This window comes from Pseudonaja textilis, chromosome 1 (assembly GCF_049901715.1).
Source record: "Pseudonaja textilis isolate UNSWEBS1 chromosome 1, rPseTex1.2, whole genome shotgun sequence".
Classification (NCBI taxonomy): domain Eukaryota; kingdom Metazoa; phylum Chordata; class Lepidosauria; order Squamata; family Elapidae; genus Pseudonaja; species Pseudonaja textilis.
In genome coordinates this window covers 69,718,600-69,739,033 of record NC_141990.1, presented here as the reverse complement: position 1 = coordinate 69,739,033, position 20,434 = coordinate 69,718,600, and the positions used below count along the sequence as shown (strand labels likewise).

The 20,434-nt window shown below is 37.0% G+C and overlaps 1 long non-coding RNA gene across 1 annotated transcript in view; it reads right to left on the bottom strand.

Moving 5' to 3' along the window:
* LOC148127663 (uncharacterized) overlaps positions 1–20,434 on the bottom strand; it is a 61,822-nt gene that overhangs the window by 5,345 nt on the left and 36,043 nt on the right. The gene's annotated exons all lie outside the window — the stretch shown is intronic.

Here is a 20,434-nt window from a genome sequence, read left to right as displayed (position 1 = left end):
GCTAGCATGAAGAGAGTTATAATCAAACTTGGTTCAACATACTCCTTTAGGATCGGTTCTAAATTTATCAGTAAGCTCATATGCACAGAGAAAGCAATGTAGTCTCACCGATTGCTTCCCCCCTCTTTTAATATACCCATATCTGAAAAGAAATGAAGTGTCTTCTGTGTGACCATTTGGAGATAGTATGACTGCCATATGGTTAGAATGAATAGCTATTGATCTGATAAGTGGACAGAATCTCAGGGTCTAATAATATTTCCAAAGCCAATTATATTGTTACCCCCTAGTGCACAGGAGTTGCTTAGATTCTCAAATAGGAGTCAGTATTCTTTTGTACATAACTGCCAGCTGTAAAATTATCCTATTCAATTATATTTGTTTATTGAGTGGAAAAAATATCCCATAGGAATTTTGAAGCATCTCCTTGATTCTTAAGTTAACATAATTATTCTTGACTTATTCCTTTTACTAAACACATGACTGGTTTATTAGTCTTATAGCTGGCTGACATGGTCTTCCTAAAAGTTAGAGATACTATAACTATCAAAAGTTACAGTAAGGACAGGTACATACAGTTTATATGCATATACATCTGAACAGAGACTATCTGCTGGGTTTTATTGTAAGTTCCTCTTATCCGTGGCTGATGTTCATATGAGTTTCTGAGATTATGATACATCACTGCATAGATATATAAATTGTGCAAAACATTTAGCTATTTCTCCTATTCTATAGATAGGTTTTCAAACAGTGTGCTTTTTCTCATTCCATTTCTCAAATAGCAGGAAATTCAGGGAGTAGTAGCACCATATGAAATTGGCTTCCTTTGGATGAAAGTGCACTGTAGACTTATAATATTTTATTCTATTTACTCTGTTTATACATGCACAAGCAAAACAGCATAGTCAAAAATAGGTCCTCTTACAAGGATCACTGTTCTCTCTGAAACCTTGAAAAAACTCCTTCACTCTGAATCTTCTCAACTTCAAAAAGATGATTTTTTTCATAATTTTTCTTAAAAGCCCATGGTTTTTATACAACTTAAGGCTTCTTCAAAATTCATCAGGTTGGTAGATAATAAAAATAGGGCACAGTTCTCCTCTTGGAAATGTATCCATTCAGATTTCAGTTCTGCATTACTTACATTCCCAAGCCAGGGAAGAAAATGATAGCTGATATTCAGTAGGTTCTGCTGGGGCGTCGTTTTGGAAATAACCAGATGCGAGGTCCTGTTCATGAGATTGGCTATGGAAAAGATGGGACTGCTGCTGTTACAGAATACACTGCACAGTTGCATCCCTCCCAAGCTTGCCATTGGATCCCTTCCTTACCCCGCTTATATTGCTGGGAACTACAATTTGTCTTCTTTGGGGGGAAGATCCACAGGCAGCTTGTGAGTTCATGGTTGCCATGTCAACCATGGTCTTGTTGCAGATCATGGGAAGCCACATGCTAGGTCTAGTTTTCATCTCAGAACAGATGAGGCATAATTTGAGGATGAGTAGATTGGACTTTGGGTGTGCTCCATGAACCCCAGTTAATACTGGATAATATGAAGAGGCTTGAATTATGGGATGATTTGTTGGAATAGGAAGTTGAAAGTTGACTGCTGAACATACTAAGTGGTTTATCATGCAAGTAAAGCATATGTGAGAACACATGGAATTTTAAATTGTTCACAAGGAGAAGGTAATAAGCAAAAGATGTGTGATATCCATGCATACAATAAACAGCCAGAGATAAACTTTATAAAGAATGCTTGAAGTGATAGGTGAGGACAAGAACATTTTTGCAGTTTTATATATACGTTATTTTGCTGGGAACAAAATTAATGTTATATAGTTTATATGCAATTACAACTACAGCTCTGAAAATTAATGCATCTATGGCCAGGGCTCTTGTGTTTGAAAGTGAAAATGAACTGAGTGACTGCAAATTATACATACGTAGTGAAAAATTAGAGCAAATTTATTAACTTTATGTCTTAGCAGAATACTTAGTAAAGATGGAATAAGGGATGGAGAGATTTTAGGAAGTATGAATGCTGGCGGACAGATAATGGGTACTATGTGGCCTCTTGCAAGGAATTAATGTTCATTGAAAGAAAAAAAATGACTGCCCACCTTGGGTATGTCAGAAGAAACAGAAAAATAAGAGGAATGCACTAGAAAGAGATTACTGGAGAAATGTGGGTGATACATGAAGAAATGATTGAGTAAACAGTGAGTGGATGACGAATGAATATGGATTGAATATAAAGGTGAATGACCAATAGGAAAGGTATGTTAAGGTTGTTTGATCATCTAGAAAATGAATGAGGACCAAATCATAAAACAAATATTCACTACAAAGAAAAAAATGAATGAGTCACGAGGAAGAAGAAAAGAAGAGTCATAGCTTGATGGAATTGATAAGATACTAAAACAAGACAGGTGTGAAGTTCTAAAAGAGAAAGAGCAAATCTATAAATCAGACGGTCCCCCTGCGAGTCCCTTGGACTGCAAGTCGATCAAACCGGTCAGTGCTAGAGGAGATCAACCATGACTGCTCTTTAGAAGGCCAGATCCTGAAGATGAAACTCAAATATCTTGGCCACCTAATGAGAAGGAAGGACTCACTGGGAAAGAGTCTAATGCTGGGAAAGATTGAGGGCAAAAAAAGAAGGGGTTGACAGAGAATGAGGTGGCTGGATGGAGTCACTGAATCAGTAGGCGTGAGCTTAAATGGACTCCATGAGATGGTAGAAGATAGAAGGAAGTCCATGGGGTCGTGATGGGTCGGACACGACTTACTAACTAACAACAATAAATTAGGGTAGACATAGGCTGATTTGCAAGGGGAGAAAGATATCAATCAATATGAATCAATACAATCAGTATTAATAGGTATTGGTGTAAAGTTGTTTTAGTTAGATTTCCTTTTATCGACTGTCTTTATTTTTTTTTTCTTTCTATTTCTTACATTTGACATAGAACTCCATACCCCACCAACAATTACTGTAGTATAGTGGAAAAACATAGTGAGATTTTGGTTGAAATTATAGCTCAAACCTAGCAGGTGGCAGAAGGAAACCCTCAAGGCTGGTACACAGCAGATAAAAAGCACTCCTTCTATTTAAAATACACTTTAAAGAGGGGAAATTAATTTCTAATATTCATAGCCAGAAAATCAATCCTAGAAAGTTTGCTTTATTCTTATTTTTTGCTCTTTATTCCTCCATATCTTGGGGGATTACTGTATATTAAACTATTAAGGTAAAAAAAAAAAGACATAAGGGACAATTTCAAAAACACTTTTCCCAGCCTGGTCTCCTTACTGGGTTACATCCCCAATACTGGAAGCCAATTGCAGCTGGTGACCCCTTGGGAAAAAGTGGCTCGAGAAACAATTTGAAATTCACTAATATGAAAATATGTTCAAAGTAATAAATTGTGTTTACTGATATAAACTGAATAGAATTATGTTAAAATACTTACGTATCTAAAGTGCTTCCTTTAGAGAAGACAGTTTCCTGAGCAATAAATCATCCACAAGAATAAAATCTTGTTTATCTTATGCTAAAATTAGTGTTGGTTCTGCTGCCAAAGAATGAATACTTTTACTGCCTTATAAGTTTAGGACTACCACTGCTAAAGGCTTTTCATAAGCTTGAGAGCAGGTAAGGGCATCTGCTGGGGGAGTCAAAAAAAAAAAAAGGCAAGATGGTGGCCATAACTGTATGATGAAAGCCTTACTCATTTTCATTTCTAGGGGGAGAAGTGGCCCTTCTGTGGGGATAATCCAAAGATGAACTTGGAAGCATTCACTATAGCCTCATATTCTTAGGCAACTGGTTGATTTATTGATTTATTTAAAACTTTTATATATCAAACTCTGGAAGTTTCCCAAAGTTAGCTGCCCCTACTTAAAGAGAAAGAAAAGGCCAACTCATTCTTTTCAAATTGTGGTTCTTGCATTTTTACAAAAGTCTGCCTCAGCAGGTGCCAGCATCTTGGTGCAGAAGCTGATCAAGGATGGGCCTGATTAATATTTGGATGTTGGGGAGGTGAGTAGGGAATCCCTGGGCTGGAGGTGAGACTGGGAAATTGAAAAGCATATTGGAAGTGGCAAGCCAAATAAAAAGAAACGAGTTTGGTGCTGTGTTAGAAACTGAAAGATATGGGTTCTGGTCCTCTCTTAGGCAGGAAACCCAGCTTGGTGATTTTGAGCCAGTCACTCTCTCTCAGCCCAACCCACCTCATAGTGGTGGTGTTGTGGGGAAATTAAGAGACAAAGTCGTCAGGGATGTACGCTACCTGTAACTGACCAAAAATAAAGGAAGGATTAAAATGTAGTAAAGCTTGGTACAAAAAAAAAAAATCCCTGCATAGCTGTGCCTATGTAGTAGACACATGGCCCTGAGGTTGATAAAGGCAAGGTGTCCACCTTGACTTGCTTCTTGGGATATAAATACTTAACAGAATTAATCACCATGAGAAGGAATGACAGGTCAGAGGTATGGAGGCCAAATGTCAAACCATCAAGAGAACTAAACAACTGCTTCAAAGTATAACTGCATAATCATTCAAGATGTAGCTTGTGTGAGAACTTCCTTTATGATTTTATAGAAATCACTCTCAAGTCTGAAAATACAAAGTGGCCTGTTTCCTCATTCCAATAGCCTTTCCAACCTGAAGCCAGCACCAGACAGAACTGAGTTTAAACTCTATGTGACCCCCTCCTAGAATAAGTTTGCAACAAAATGCAGATTCCAAAGCTTCACTATGTGCCACCACCCTTCTTTGATCTTTATTTACTATCTTGTCTGATGGGGGAAAAATTGGAGACCTTGAAAGCTTGAAATAATATATTCACACAGAGACACTTTTATTGAGTTGGCCTAATAAATGCTCTAATATGCGCCATGTAATGTTTTCAAATGATTATACCCATCTGATGTTTTTAAAACATGTGGTCTAAATCTACATTAGCTGTACAAAGATGACCAATGGAAGGCAGTGAACTTTGACATTTTTTCAAAGAAGATGGATCCAAATGAAGATGCATGTTTTAGTCTAGCATTTGATCTGTTCGGTATGTTGTCCTCCAGTCTACTCCTGATACCAGAACAGGTTGCAGCTAGTCAGTAAGTTGAAACAAGAGCTACTAATTGCCAGGTTTTAAAGCCTAAGGGGTAAGAACAAAAGGCTTTCCACATGGCTTTAATATAGAGACCAGATGCACTGACTCAACACATTCTAATCCAACCCCACAGCATACACTACCAAAAGCTTTATCCCAAACTTAGCCTTGCACCGGTCCCTACAACTGATAAGCGTTCTTGAAGAAACCAAGATAGGATGCTAGTGGCATCTCACTTTAAGTGTAAGTCTGTCTCAGAATAAAAAACAGAAGATTTTTCAGGGGTATTTTCCCAATTAGAGCATTCACAAGCATGACCTATGTAACCCCACAGTCAGGTTAATAATAGATTCCAAACAACTATGTTTATCTCATCAAGGTATGATTCAGGAAATCAAGCATCATTACAAAATGATAAATAGCAAACTAGACCAACATTTCTTTAAATTGAGAGGATTCTTGTTAGGCTACTGTGAATTTTGTCAAAATTACAAAAAAAAAAAATCTTTGCAGGAAAGAAAATTCTTGCTGGAAAATGTCTACAAATTTTTATTTTGTAGCAACATCTAGACTAATGTACAGAAACAAGATCATATAACGACAAATATAAAAAAATGTCAACAGGTAGAAAAAGGAAAAAAATCTTAGATTTTTGTAGTTAGTTACTAAAGAACATATAAAAGCCAGAGACTAAGCCATGTCCCAAAATCTAATCTAAAGCATTTATAAATTAATCCACACAGGATTGTCTTGAATTTGGTGAATATTCCAAGACATATTCCCAAGTAAGTATGTAGAGAAATATATGTCATCATCTAAGTAGAGGGTACAGTAAAGTCCATTGTAAATAGTGGTATACTTACAACTTGACAATAATTGTTTGGATAGAAATAGGGATAGAATGTAAACTGGAAGCATTTGTTCTATTGTCCACATTTGGCTAACATGAAAATTTACATCTGCTGATTCTGCAAAGATTAGTTGCTGCAGGCCTTATGATTCCATTGCAAATTATTTTGCTGTGAAAGAGGGCAGTAATTGTTTCATGCCAATCCTACTTTGTGATTACTTCACAAGAAAAAAAAAGATCAGAAGACAAAAGGAGATATTCCAGTTTATCCACTAAGCCCTGGAAAACAAAATAGGCTAGAATGTACACTATTTCTTTATTACTCACTAATTTCTTAAATGCCTTGAAATATCCCTGAAATGTATTCATGCCAATCCAGGAACACACATGAAGCATTGCACAAAACATTTTTCTCAAGGGAATCTTTGCAGAAATTACAACTAATTTTCTTTTCTGTCCCTTCTCAACAAAGCCATCATCCAATTATTCTAAGAATTTCAAATTCTGAAAGAAAACAGTAAATCAAATGGCAGTTTCAAGAACTTTTTCCTATAAACACTCTGTTTTAGGATCCAAATTTAGATATTCTTTATAAACAATGTATTGTGGTCAACTGTGAGGTTCAGGACAAAGTAACCAAACATAGAACATCCTTTTTCCCATAATTACAATAGTTAAAAAACTAATACAAACTAAAAAAATTTTTAAAAGAGTAAAATGTGCAAAGAAAAAAATAGGAAAGACATACAGAATAGAAAGTAACATAGAAAAAAATAATAGAAAGAAAGAATGTATTAAAGAAAATAAAACATATAAATAAGTGACACCTAATCCTCATCGCAATAAGTATAAACAATTTTAGTATAAATATCACAAGTATGAACAATTTTTCACCTCTTAAATTGCAACAAATGTTCTCTTCTTTCCAATATAAATTACTTTATATTTCTTTCTTTTATTTCTAACAATCTTAATTTTTAGTCCATTCAAATGTCATAGATTTTGATTTCTTGTCATTACTTCTTTGTTCCATCTCACAAAATACTTCAAAGTTTTAATAAGCCTGTTTTGTAAGTCCAACACAGAAAAAATATCCAAGCCACTCTCTTGCTGTATTATGAGAATATTACAGAAATAAATATAGAGACACAATTATATTATTATACAATAAAGCTTTTAATTATTAAAACATTAACTGTTGGTTTCTTTTGTGTGTCTAGCCTAGTGTAACATCTTTTTCCATATCATTCTTGTAGCCTTGATTTGTGAGTACACTTTAAACTCAATCAATGTCTTGTAAGGTAGAACTTGTAACTTTTAGATACAGTCTATCTCTAGAGGAAAATATCACTGTTGATATTTTTAATATTAGATTCTATTCCATTTTCAGTTCTTCAGTATTTCCACTGTTCAAATATTTGCACCATTCTGTAACTGCGAGTCAAGTTTATGTATTCTTCTTTAATTAAAATATTTAGTTTGCTGCAGTGTTGTTTTTAAAACCTTATATAAACAAAAGCATTGTCTCATGGAAAGGATTTTTTATAATTAATTTTAAATTTTTATTTCAAATTTAGCTGGATTCTTTGTCCATCTATAGCTTTCTAAAATCAAAATTTTAAACAACTTTTTTTAAAAAAAGGCTAAGTAGCTCTTCTTGCAGCACTATGTCTCCTGTTTGTTTTATTAAAAAGGCAGATAAACCTAATCTTGGTACCAAAATTTTCTGCAGTTTCTTAAGATTCTTCCAACTCTTCTTATATGCACAGTGATACTTTTCTTGCAAGACTGGTGCTAGAATAAGGGCATGGCAGTGTGACAAAGGTACCTGCACAATGCATAAGCCCTGTAACATTTCTTATGAACACATTTAGTCCAAAAGGAAACAGCCTGCAAACCAAGTCTCAGTATCACAAACATCTCCCTCCAAATGCAGGCCATATTTTCTGAACAAATATAGAAAGGAATAGGAAAAATATTGTAATGATATACCTCTTTCTTCCTTTAAAAGGGTTGATAACTTGGTTCTATATTTTGTTGCCATTATAAGGGTGCATGGGGGGGGGGTTTGATTAAATTATTCCCATAGCAGCCTCAATTTAAAGGTAGAGAAAAAATGCAAACAGAAGCTGAAATCTCAAACCATCTATGATTTCAGTCCAAGCAAAATCTCTTCAGGAATTCAGTCAGTGTACTATCTGGATTAAAGGGGAGGTAGATATTCTATTTTGACTCTTCAAGTCTGGGCCCTGGTTCCCCATATTAAGAAGGGAGGTCAGAACCACATCGAGCAGCCCTGCTTTATCTGAAGTACAGTGTCTATAATACCACCCCTAGACTAGTTGAATTGATGTAGTCCAGAGGACAAATAAACCCATTCCTGGAATAATAGATTTTTTACATTCTATAAGAAATTATGTATTAACATATGCAACTCTGAAACATATGCAGCTGAGAGAGAGCAAAAGGAAGTTGATATAGGGCTTCAAATAATGGATTTGGAAATGGTTAGCAAGAATGCCATGAAATCCAAGAGGAACCACTCAGGCACCTTGGAGACCAAATAAAGAGTTAGTTACTACCTCAAAGCAATGACCAGCAAGCCAAAACTTGCATGCTTTCAACATATGCTGCAAGCTTATGAAGGGCTAGAAAAAACAATTGTAATTGGCAAGGTTGAGGAAAGAAGAAGAAAGGGAAAACAGTGGATACAATGGATGGACAGGATCAAAGAGGTCATTCAAACACCCTTTGAATAGGTACAGATAATTATTGGAGATAAGATGAGATGGTGGGCCTTTGTTCATTCAATCACCAGGGCAATTATATTGCAAGTGGCCAATTATACAGCTCTGATTTTGTGGCTAACTATATAGCTCTGATTTTTGTGTGCACTGGAGCGAGAGATTGAAATATACAAAATATATTTTAGTAAAGCTTCATGAAACTACCTTCTACATTTCAGTCTATTGTGGAAGCTAGAGGTCACTATAACCACAATTTTAGAAACCGGATGTGCTATTTTTCAAGATACTATGTTTAATGTGCATTTTTGACATGAAGTAGAACATACGGATGCTAAGAAAAAGGTAAAAAAATAAAACCCATTATTTCTATTCTCTAACCTTTCAATGTTGAAAGAATTTGTCAGAGGCACCTTCTCTATAAGGACAATGTCGCTTCAAGCCAATGATTCACTTTTCTTTAGCTTACATGTACATTTTCAAGGCCTCTGCCATTAAATCTTGATACGCTTTTAAATTAGACCTGTGGCTATGGGACATGCTGCAAAATCTGTCGCCAAAATGTTCCAAGAGAAGGGGGAAAAAAGAGTTATTCAGCATTAAAGATTTAGGAATGTCTGTTGACATATTAAGGAAACAACCTCAGGGGACAGCTGACAAGACTCCAAGAAACGTTACCAAGGGAACAGTGACGCAAGTGCATTCCATTTTTACAGGCTGGCCTGCTGCCAATTTCTCTCGCCTGATGTCTGATGTAATGCTGAGCTCTATCTGGGTTAGTGCTAACTATCAACCACAGCAACTCACTCTGCTGCAATCAATATTCTGAAGTGAGAGGGTTTTTTTCTTCTCACAAGAGAGAGAGAGAGAGAGGGAAAAAAACCCAGCCAGGTCTAAAGACATCCATGATCATGTAAAATGCATCAGGAGAAGTTTTAGGGCTTGGAGGAAATTAGCCTAATGCTTTTGCATGGATGAATGTGGATTCCTGCAATCCAAACATATGGAGCAAAATATTCCAGGTTCTATTTACAGCCTTGTCCCCCAGGAGAGCTAATAGTCATATTGTGGTTTTCTAGTCAAGGATAAGGATAGGATGGCACAGAAACAGAAGAAAGCAAACAGCATAAATCTGGAAAATACAATATATTTTAATACGGTAATCTTTGCACTATTTTAACGTTATTCCTCAAATTAATCACCATTCATCAAGCTTTGTACCAGCCAATACTGAATAGAATGACTAGAAAGCTGCCATGAGAACTATAACACTCCATGGTACATGGCCATTACTTCATGGGCATTGGGGCAACCCTTTGGTACTGTCCACATATGGTTTTAATTAGAAAAGATGTGATTGAATTGCTGCTGCTTCAGTGTTTATCTTTAAACATTACACACAAGTGAAAGCTTGGTCTGTTAACAGCTCACATTCCCATCCTTTATTTTTTCCAAACAGCATGGAGATAAATTGCAATATTTTAAGTGACAACACTGGAAATGTTCTTTATGAATCTTTTAAAACCGTACATATAGTCCTCAACTTATGGTTGTAATTGAGTCTAGAATTACAATTTTAAGTCGTTATGGTGATAAGTTGAGGCACATCATGACTGTGAAGTAATTTTCTGGCTTTTTTCACAGAAGACGTTAAGCACAACAATCATTAAGCAAAAGCCACAGTCATTAAGCAAATGCGATGGTCATTAAGTGAATGCCACTGTCATTAAGCGAACACCACAATCATTCTGGAGGTTTATTTGCCAGAAATCTACAAAAATGCCCCAAACTGGCAAAAATATCATGAATTGCAATCATGCAATTGTAGAACACCATGACAGATCATACAATATATGGACATATATGATTGTGAGAGGCAGTGTGTCATTTACAACAATTGGGGTATTTAATAGTTCATAAGCATCTATTCCATGGCCATCATAAACATTTATGGCCAGTTGCTAAGTGAAGACTCTGTATCAAAATATTGAACAAAATGTGGTAGGCTATGCATTTCATTGATACTTCAACTGGATTTTTTTTAAGGAGAAAATTCTAGTAGTGTCATAACTCAGATTAGTTAATGTTCAAACTTGCTTGATTAATAACTTACATTAAATTGCAAAATCCTACAGCTGACATTTTACCCGCTTGGTCTCACTGATAGTACTTATAATAATTCATAATAATTAAGCAACCAGACCATGTCCTATATGTGATGCAGCTTCAAAGCAGTTGGCAATCATTGACTTATTGGGAATTATATAAAGGAGTCACTGGGCATCTCCCTTTTATTTGAATTACATTATGTTGTCTGTGCAAGAAAAAAAAAAGACAAAGCAGAAAGTTGAAATTTTACAACCTTAAAGGATATTAGAGCAATAGGAGTTATTAAAATTTCAACCAGATGTTTACCAAATTGAAAACATTTTGACCACTTTGGCAGACATCAGAAATAGTGTAATACTGAAAAAAGATAGCCGGTGTTATCATTTGCCACATGCCAAAAATATTAATTTAAATATTTGGGCAGAAAACTTTTGGCAGAATCAAACATTAACCATTTATTTTAGATTCCAAAACCCCCTCAGAAAACTAATCATATGTGTACTGAAAATAAAGAATCTAATATTTTAAAGCTTTTGAATTATTAAGACAAAAAGGAAATAATTATTCTGCATGATTCAGTAATTCAGTTTTCCCAAACACGTTGGCCATGATTTGGGACATTAAATGGATTAAATCATCTAGAGGTTGCTAAGTCAAAAGGAAGCTATTATAGTCTTGATTTTCTTTTGCATTTTTAAAATGGCTTCCTTTGTTGGCAGTACCTCAGATTAAGTCTCTACCAATCAGTTTCATCAGACCCCAGAAAAACTCCTGAATTCTTTGACTACTATACTGAATATGTGTTTAAACAAAATCACTTTTAAAAAAGTCACTTAAACAAAATCTGTAGACTAAATGGGAGCAGGGGCCCCAGGAATACCAATGTTTATGCCCATATATTAATTCAAGATAAATTACATCAGCAACCTTAAAAAGAGGCCCAGCCTCCATATATTTTTTCACAGCTGGGTATAAAAACTGCCAGTGAATATTTGATTTTCACAAGCTACCAGCATGTCTTGCATAGCAATTTCCTTAAATCAAGTCTTGATAGGTAGCAAATTAGGAAGCAAGTTTAACATTTCATTAGAAATGACACCGGTAGCCACAAACCACATGCTGAGTAACCCAAGTTTATTCCTGTGCAAGGAATAACAATTCCTGACCAATAAATGCTGAACTCTGGACATAGTCCTTGTGCAGTGCTCCCATTCACTATGTCCTGGTTTCTTTTACTGGGATACAAAATATCAATTTCTATTTCCTCTATTCTCTATATATTATAAATATGCAAAACAGATTTACCCATTCCATGAGTTAAATTTTTTCTGCTTCAGTTATTTCTGTCTACTCTCTTCTCCATTGTTCTCTTGTTTTAGAAGATAAACAGATAAAGATCTAGACTGATGTGATTCAGATAAGTGAAATAATTCAGCTATATTAAATGCAGTTTTGCATATAGTCGATCAAATATCCGTTCCTTTTGAAGGAAAGGCTTTCTTTTAAAGCCTTCAAAAGCCCTTGAATTCAAGTTTTTACTGCTTTCTGAGCCAATTGTTCATGCTCCAGAGTAGTTTAGTTTAACCTAGTCACCAGATAGCTAACCAGTCTGAGAGGTTAACTAAATAATCCTTCGCACATTCCTAATTTCTCTACCTGACAGCTCTAGGTTCATGGTCCTCAGCTCAAAGCTGCATGAATTGTTCTATTGCAAGGGTCTTCAAACTTGGCAAGTTTAAGACTTGTGGACTTCAACTTCCAGAATTCCTGAGCTTACATGACTGGAGAAGGAATTCTGGGAGTTGAAGCCCACAAGTCTTAAAGCTGTCAAGTTTGAAGACCCCTGTTCTATTGGAAGCCTTCCTATTTATTCCCAATACAGAAATCCTAGACACTCCTGCTTGCAACTATGATTTAAGTAAAAATCAAATCAACGTAGTTAGATTACCGTGCAGAGAAAACACAAAGTTTGTGAACAAGTCTGCTTAGGTTTCTAAGTAGGCACATAGTTGCCTCCAGGTAGGGGTGTGCATTAAAATATTGAAAACAAAATACATATCATGTCAGTGCCCTACAGGGTGTATTGCCTTAGTCTCTCTCTCTCTCTCTCTCTCACACACACACACACAGATACGAAATGATCCAGTTATGGATGACTCAGATATTATCATGCAGTGCTTGTTACTCATAACTCCTCCACCTTGTTTGGAGTCATTTTGATATTACAGCATGCCTCAGAGAAAAACTATTTGAAAAAGATGATGATGTCAATTAAAAACAAGAGGTAATTTTAGTCAAACAACCTGAGTCCCATGTATCAACAAGTCCTTTTCATGCAGATACTCTTCATATTAGCCTGTGTTGTTTATTCCAATTCTCTATAATATAATTCATGGACTAATTAAAGTGTGCTGCAATAGGTAGATTGGATTATCACCCTATACTGGTTCATAGTAACACTATATTTTTTAATTCCTGTTCCTTTTCTCCAGGATCCTTAAAAGCTCATGGCAGGGATCAGTTTAATAATAGAATGTATCCTGCATTGATAGTGCCAGGAAGAAAGTATTACCTGTTGGATGTCTGCACGTAATAGATAAAAATGACAATCATTCTGAAGTGAGTTTAAAATGATCATGCAAATACAAATTTGCATTTTATTTCTAACAAAGGTTAAAATCAGAAGTGAAGCATTAACAGGGAAAAAAAAGAAGAAATTGCAATTGTTTGCATTCCCCCCCAGTGCTTTCCAAGTATATCATTCTTTATTGGCCAAGTGTGATTGGACACACAAGGCATTTGTCTTGGTGCATATGCTCTGAGTGTACATAAAAAGAAGAAAATATTGCATAAAGTAGAATGAATAAATGTTTAAAATCTCCAAAGTGCAGAAAAAGATGCATATTCTCAATAACATCAAATAAGCCATGGTAAAGCTTGCTTTTTTATGCCAGAAACCTCTACGATGTCACATTTAAAAAAAACTGGTGTTCCACCTTCAACATTTGAATAACTGGTGTGGTGCACCAAAAAAGCTGACTCAATGGGAATCTGGGTGGACATGTGAAACATAAATGCTAACACAAAGGTCAACACTGGCAACTAAGTACATTAAATGGACACTCCCTTTAGGGTATGTCTTACACCCACACATCTCACCTAAGAAGTAGTTGTTAAATACAAGTTAGTTCTCATACTTTGATCTGTGTGACATCTTGGCTTACCAGTACTTAGCCCAGTACAATTAAGGAAGTATTATATTGAAACAGTCTCCAGCCAAATGGAAGAGACTATGAGGGATACTGAGTGATTAGGTTACATATTTGTGCCAAAGGTGGTATTCAGCAGGTTCTGACCAGTTCTGGAGACCTGGTAGTGGACATTTTGAGTAGTTCAGACAACTGGCAAATACCACCTCTGACTGGCCCCGCCCCCATCTATTCTCTGCCTCTCGAGTTCCAGCTGATTGGGTGGGTCTTCTTTTGTTGCCCTGCACAGGAGAATGGAGCTGGAAAGCAGGTTAGTAGGGTGGGGAAGGAATGGGATTTTGCAGTTTCCTTCCCCCAGGAGTGGGGAGGGAATGGAGATTTTACAGTATCCTTCCCCTGCCATACCTTCCAAGCCATGCCATGCCCACCAAGCTACGCCCACAGAACTGATAGTAAAAAATGTTCAATCCCATCACTGATTTGTGCCTTATAAAGCACAATACACGTAGTCTTCAACTTACAGCAGTTCATTTAGTGACCATTTGGAGTTACAACAGCGCTGAAAAAAAGTGAATTATGATTATTTTTCATACTTAGGACTGTTGCAGCATTCCAATGGTCAAAATTCAGACGCTTGGCAACTGACTCACACTTATGATGGTTAGTGTCTAGGAGTCATGTGATCACCTTTTCTGACTTCTGACAATCAAAATCAATGGGAAAGCCAGATTCACTTAATAACTATGTTACCAGCTTAATAACTGCACCGTTTCACTTAATAACCATGGCAAGAAAGATTGTAAAATGGAGCAAAGCTCACTTAGCAACAATTGTGGTTGTAAATTGAGCACTACCTATAGCTGGCTTTTTGGACTGTAGTAGATCAATATAAAATACTTCACACAACACCTTAGCATGATATATGAACATAGTCCTTAAGATAAATCTACTGTTATGCCCCTAACCCTCCAAAACAGCTTGTGCCTATGAAAGCATCTCTTGCAGAGCTAACTGCAGCATTCTTTAGTGATTTTCATCAAGGTTGAGACAAAGAATTAAACACCTTCCCAGCATGCCACGATCTTATTCAAATCAACACCAGTGCAAGTCTCACTGAATTCAACTGAACTCAATTACATGTCAACGAGTGGAGAACCTGTAAGTTTTCCAGGTATTTCTAAACTATAATGCATATTGAATGGAACAATATATACAATGAATCATATTTCCTCTCCTTGGTGTACAAATATGCATATAGCTGGTTTCCTTGGTTATTTAAAATAAATTTTAACCATAAAATTGATTACTAAAAATTCATCTTAGCTCTGGAGGGATGTAAGTGATGTACAGTGAAATAACTAATTTAACAAATGCAAACGTGTCTCCAATTTCTAACAAACATAAAAGCAATGTAAGCAATGCATATGTATTGTGAAATATTGAGAATATTGAGAGAGAAAGGAGAACAGACCATCCTAAAAGTAAAGTTCTCACTAATTTTCAAAAGGATAATGAGGAAAGAAAAGCGGAAGAGAGAATTTCTGGAATATAAAATTCCTGTCTTCCTAGCCACAGCTAGAAAGCTGAGCATAAGGATATTCAGAGAAAAAGCAGTCTGAAAATGACCTTGGTAGGCCACCAGAAGAATATGGAGAAGACATTCCTTCAAAAATTCTAATCCTAAGCCATTAAAACTAAAGTAAATGTCTATCATATTTAATGATATGGATCTGAGTCCAGAAAAACCCAAATAAATTAGATGTCACATGAAATTAGATGCACAACAAATAAGTTAGATGCCACATGAAATTATTCAAGCAACAAGAAATATAATACAACTTTAAATGTAGACATAGAATAATGGAGTTTAATGATGTATACCAGCCACCCCCAACTTGATGACTTCACAATCCTGTAATTACTAGTAGCTAAGACACACAGACCCCTGGAGCTCTGGTTATATTCCTTGTAGTTCAAGAAACAAGTACAGCAGGCTGCTCTATACCCCTAAGCATTAAACTAAAAGTGGAGAAGAAATGCATACTAGCACAGAACTTGTAGCTCCTTCAGAAGAAATACTAACAATTCTAGTATAAATTCTGGTTAGGAGCCAATCTTCATTTTCTATTTTTCATCTTTCAGCTTCCAGTGGTAGCTCTTGTACTTGCTATGATTTTCAGAACAGAGATCCTCACCAATCCTTGCAGGTGTGAGCAGGCAGGGAAGCTGATTCAGCACACCTGGTTACTACAGGATATAGTAACAAAGCCCCTCTGTCTGGAGACACCCTGAGTCAGAGTTTGCTGAATTAGTTGTCTGCTCCTTTGAGGTACTATCTTTTGTGCTAGATGGAAAGAAGAGAGGTGGAGATGGTTGTTTTTCACTCCTATCCCTGGTATCTTAGACTACATTAGAATACATAACAATAATTCCTTAGGAGCCATTTCCATGTTGCTGATTGCTGGGAAGGGTAACAAAGGCACTTTCTGAATTGCTTTCCGTAGTTTGGTCACTGGATCTTGAATGCATGATAAAGCAAAACTTCCCAGTCACTAAAGCTGAAACATGCAGTACCTCCTTGTTGAGAACTGTATCATTGATTAGTCTCGTCATTATACAAAAATATATACCTACTGAGCTGCCTCAGCTTTAACCTAGATTTGCATTTGCATAATACTCCTTGAGGGTTTTCATCATCTGATAGTTCCATTGGCTTTATAAAGCAGAGATTTAAAATCAGATAGTTTATCTCATTTTTAGTAGTGCAGCAAATCAGTAATAATGTATTGTATATAAGGTCTCTGTTTCATAAGTGCTTTTGCATAATCCCAAATTAATTTCTTTGTAGGACTCATTTGCTGCAATACTACTATTGATAGATCACCTTTCTATCTACAATAAAAGTGGGCTACAGAAGGACAGAAACACCCTTTACAATGTATCTGGAGATTGTAGCAGTGGTGGGATTCAAATATTTTTACCACCGGTTTGGTGGGTGTGGCTTGGTGGATGCGCTTTGTGCATGTGCACACACTTTGCGTGCGCGTGCATGCCAAACATGCACTTTGCGCAGGCGCAGAGGCCTTTGCACAGGCACAGAGGTGTTCTAACTCACCTCCTGCAAACCTACACGATCCTGGTCGCTTCAGCAGCTGCCGCGCACCGCTCTTCTGTGCCGTGCAAAGCAGCTGCGCTTCACATTTAGAGGATGAAGGTGAGTGTGGGAGCCCAGGCGGTCGGGCGGGCCCAACGGCAGAGCCAGCAGAGAGAACCGGTTTGGTCTCCGCTGCTCATGGCTGCTACCGGCTCTGCAGAGCCAGGCTGAACCGGTAGAATACCACCACTAGATTGTAGCAATGCAACCTCTGCAAGACACTACTGTACTAGGGAGAAAGTTTTTAGGACATTTGTATACATGCCTGGTTTTTTCCACCCAGGGAAGACTCCTGCAAAGCGTAAATCAATATACATGAGAGGATGGACAAACTGAACAGGAAAAGAAGGCTGTGTCTTGGGAAAGGACTTGAACTGGGAGATCCAGATCTGAGTCCTCTGGTTACCTCCATCATCCCCACTTCATCACTGATATAGAGCAAATTGACTCACCTGCTTGTGGGTGCTCTAAAGAATTAGGAATCAACCACAAGCTTAAGCCTTAAACAAGGACCTCACCCCTTTCCTTCTCCTCTTCAGAATCTTCTCTGTCAAATGGTGTAAAGAGTTCCATGCTGACTTTAGAGGCCCAGACTGATCTTTAAGACTTGGCTGAACTCAAATGGACTATGTGTTATGTCCAACAGTTATGGGAAGAGTGATTTTAAAAGTGGGGGGAGTACAGAAGGAAACAAAATATGACATCTTACCCACCCCTAGTGTCATTTATGTTCTTGAGAACATTTTTTCCTGAAAGGACATGACACCTATTCTACAGTCAAATGAATTCTTAAGTTAAAGATTTACTCATAAAAATAATTTGGAAGTATTTTGCAAGTACTTTTTACTTGGCAGGGACCATTATGTAAAAGTAAGTTGCTCAATCCCATTAAAGGCCAAGAAATAATTTGCGACTGGAATGTTAACAAGATATTCTGTAAACTCTATCCTTCAGAGCAAGATGGATGCTTGTTAGTAGGAAACCTTGGCTTCCTGTTTCATAAAATGTATGTTTGGGTTAGCATACCCAACATGGTGATTGGGAAGCGTTCTGCTGCCTGGAGAATTTAAGGGATTGCAGTCCAAGCAGATCTAAACAATGACAGGTTAGAGGAAAAAATACTACAGGGTGGTCTGTAATCTGTAGCTAGGATGAAGAACATTTTTGCTAACTTGGCAGGCATAACGAAATGCCTCCTTATCTCTAAGCCAGGAAAAGTCTCGCCTCTTTATATATCTCACACAGAGAGAAATGAGCAAAATAATTACTTTGGATGGGAAATTTTAGGCAACTGAAACAACGATGAGCAACAGATAGATCAGTGATGGCTAACCTTTTCCACGTTGTGTGCTAAAGGTGTGCGCGCATGCCTGCACCAATGATACAGTTGCGCATGACACCCACCCCCTGCACATGTGCACGAGACCCCCCACACTGTGTGCCTCTGTGCATCCACATAAGACCCTCCCCACATGCACCCCACCCTCTGTGCATGCATGTAAGACCCTCCCCACATGCACCCCACCCCCTGCACATGCACACACATCTCCCGCCATGCATGCGCAGTGGGGCTCTTCCAGGCGACCTCTTGTGCGCTGGCAGAAATGGTTCTGTGTGTCACTTCTGGAATGCATGCCATAGATTCGCCATCACGGAGATAGATGAAAGGCGGTGGTGCTGCTGGGATGATTCTGATATAAATCCAACAAGCATCTTTTCCAAGAAGCCCATTTGGATTCAAGCTGCAGTGGAGTTAGAATGGGGACACAGAACTAGAAAATTGTTTTTTTCAGAAAAAAAAAGTAATTGCATTATTGATAGAAGGACCGCAGTGTATCTGTGTGCAGATACAAGTAAATATATAATATACAGATGAAAAGATACAGGCCAGGGAAAGTGACACTGGAGGGGTTGCCCATTCATGGCACTTTATACAGTATCTGAGATTTCAAACAATGAGGCTGTGTTGGTTTATAATATGAAGGGAGAAATTGCTCTAAATCTGTATTCTCCTTTCCTTGTGTCCCCCACCGTCCCACCATCCCACAATTCCAGCCTTCCAAGGTGGTACTGATAGCCCCAAATAGCCTCCAAAATATGATATCTTTTTCTGGGTAGAAGAACAATGCTGATCTTACAATCATTTTGGCATACTGTCAAAATGGTTTTTTAGACATATTGTTAGCCTTCCCTACCATATTTGTATCACTGAATGCTGTTTCATGGTTTGGTTTGGTTTTAGATTATATTTTGTAGCTCCTCTTCTTGACATTTTTTTTATGAAGGACCCATGATGAACAGCCTAATATAGTAAACAATAAATCAAACTCACATGCAATGTTTTTATTTAGCATATGCTTATATTTAAGCATAGTACTGAACCTATTTATTGCCATAATAGCCACCCTATAAGGTTGGGTGGTCTGACTGAAAAGAATTCCCAAAGTCACCTACAGAGCTTCCATAGCTAAGGATGGATTACAACTGGGTCATAGCTGAAGGTGGACAACTTACTGGCTGTCCATGCAGATGTAAATGAGAGCTGATGGTTTTGCTGTGGTTTATCTAGGAATGCGAACAGGGACTACTAATGGGAGAATAACTGTCTTTATTAGTAAGTGATTATTCTTATTGTGAGTGTTTTGCTACGGGCTGACCATATGATAACATCACAAATAAGGGCAGTGTCCACAAGGCCATTTACACAAAAATGCAACTTTTAAATCCTTTTGGAATCCTTTGCAATCCTTCCTATTTCTCATTTATGAGTGGCTTACTCACCATGTTCAGCCATAAACATCATATAATGTGTATAAGAGAGAGGGAGAAGGCTGGCCCATAGTAGAAAAGGAGCCAGCCAGCCAGCCATTTCATAGTCTGCTGTTCCTACAAAAGTCCACAAAGTAAATAATCCTAACAGTGAATGTTCAAAATGCTGAAATCTATTAAACTAACATCACTTTGGACCAGTATCACTCCTTTTTAATTTTTGGTTAAAAAATTATATATAAAGGGGATATTCATGTAACTTGAAATCATGTTTTTTATACTTGGGTAGCAACAATTCTCTCTTTTTCTTTCTACATGTATTTTCTTCCTTCTAGAGGAGTTTAAGCATGTTTATCTTAGATAAATCTGGATCAAAGCCATTTTTTTAAAAAAAAACACGTTTGCTGTGAATTATTGAGGCAAAAGTTAATCAAAATCAAATAAAGCTTGATGTCTTTTCTTACTATTATTTTAC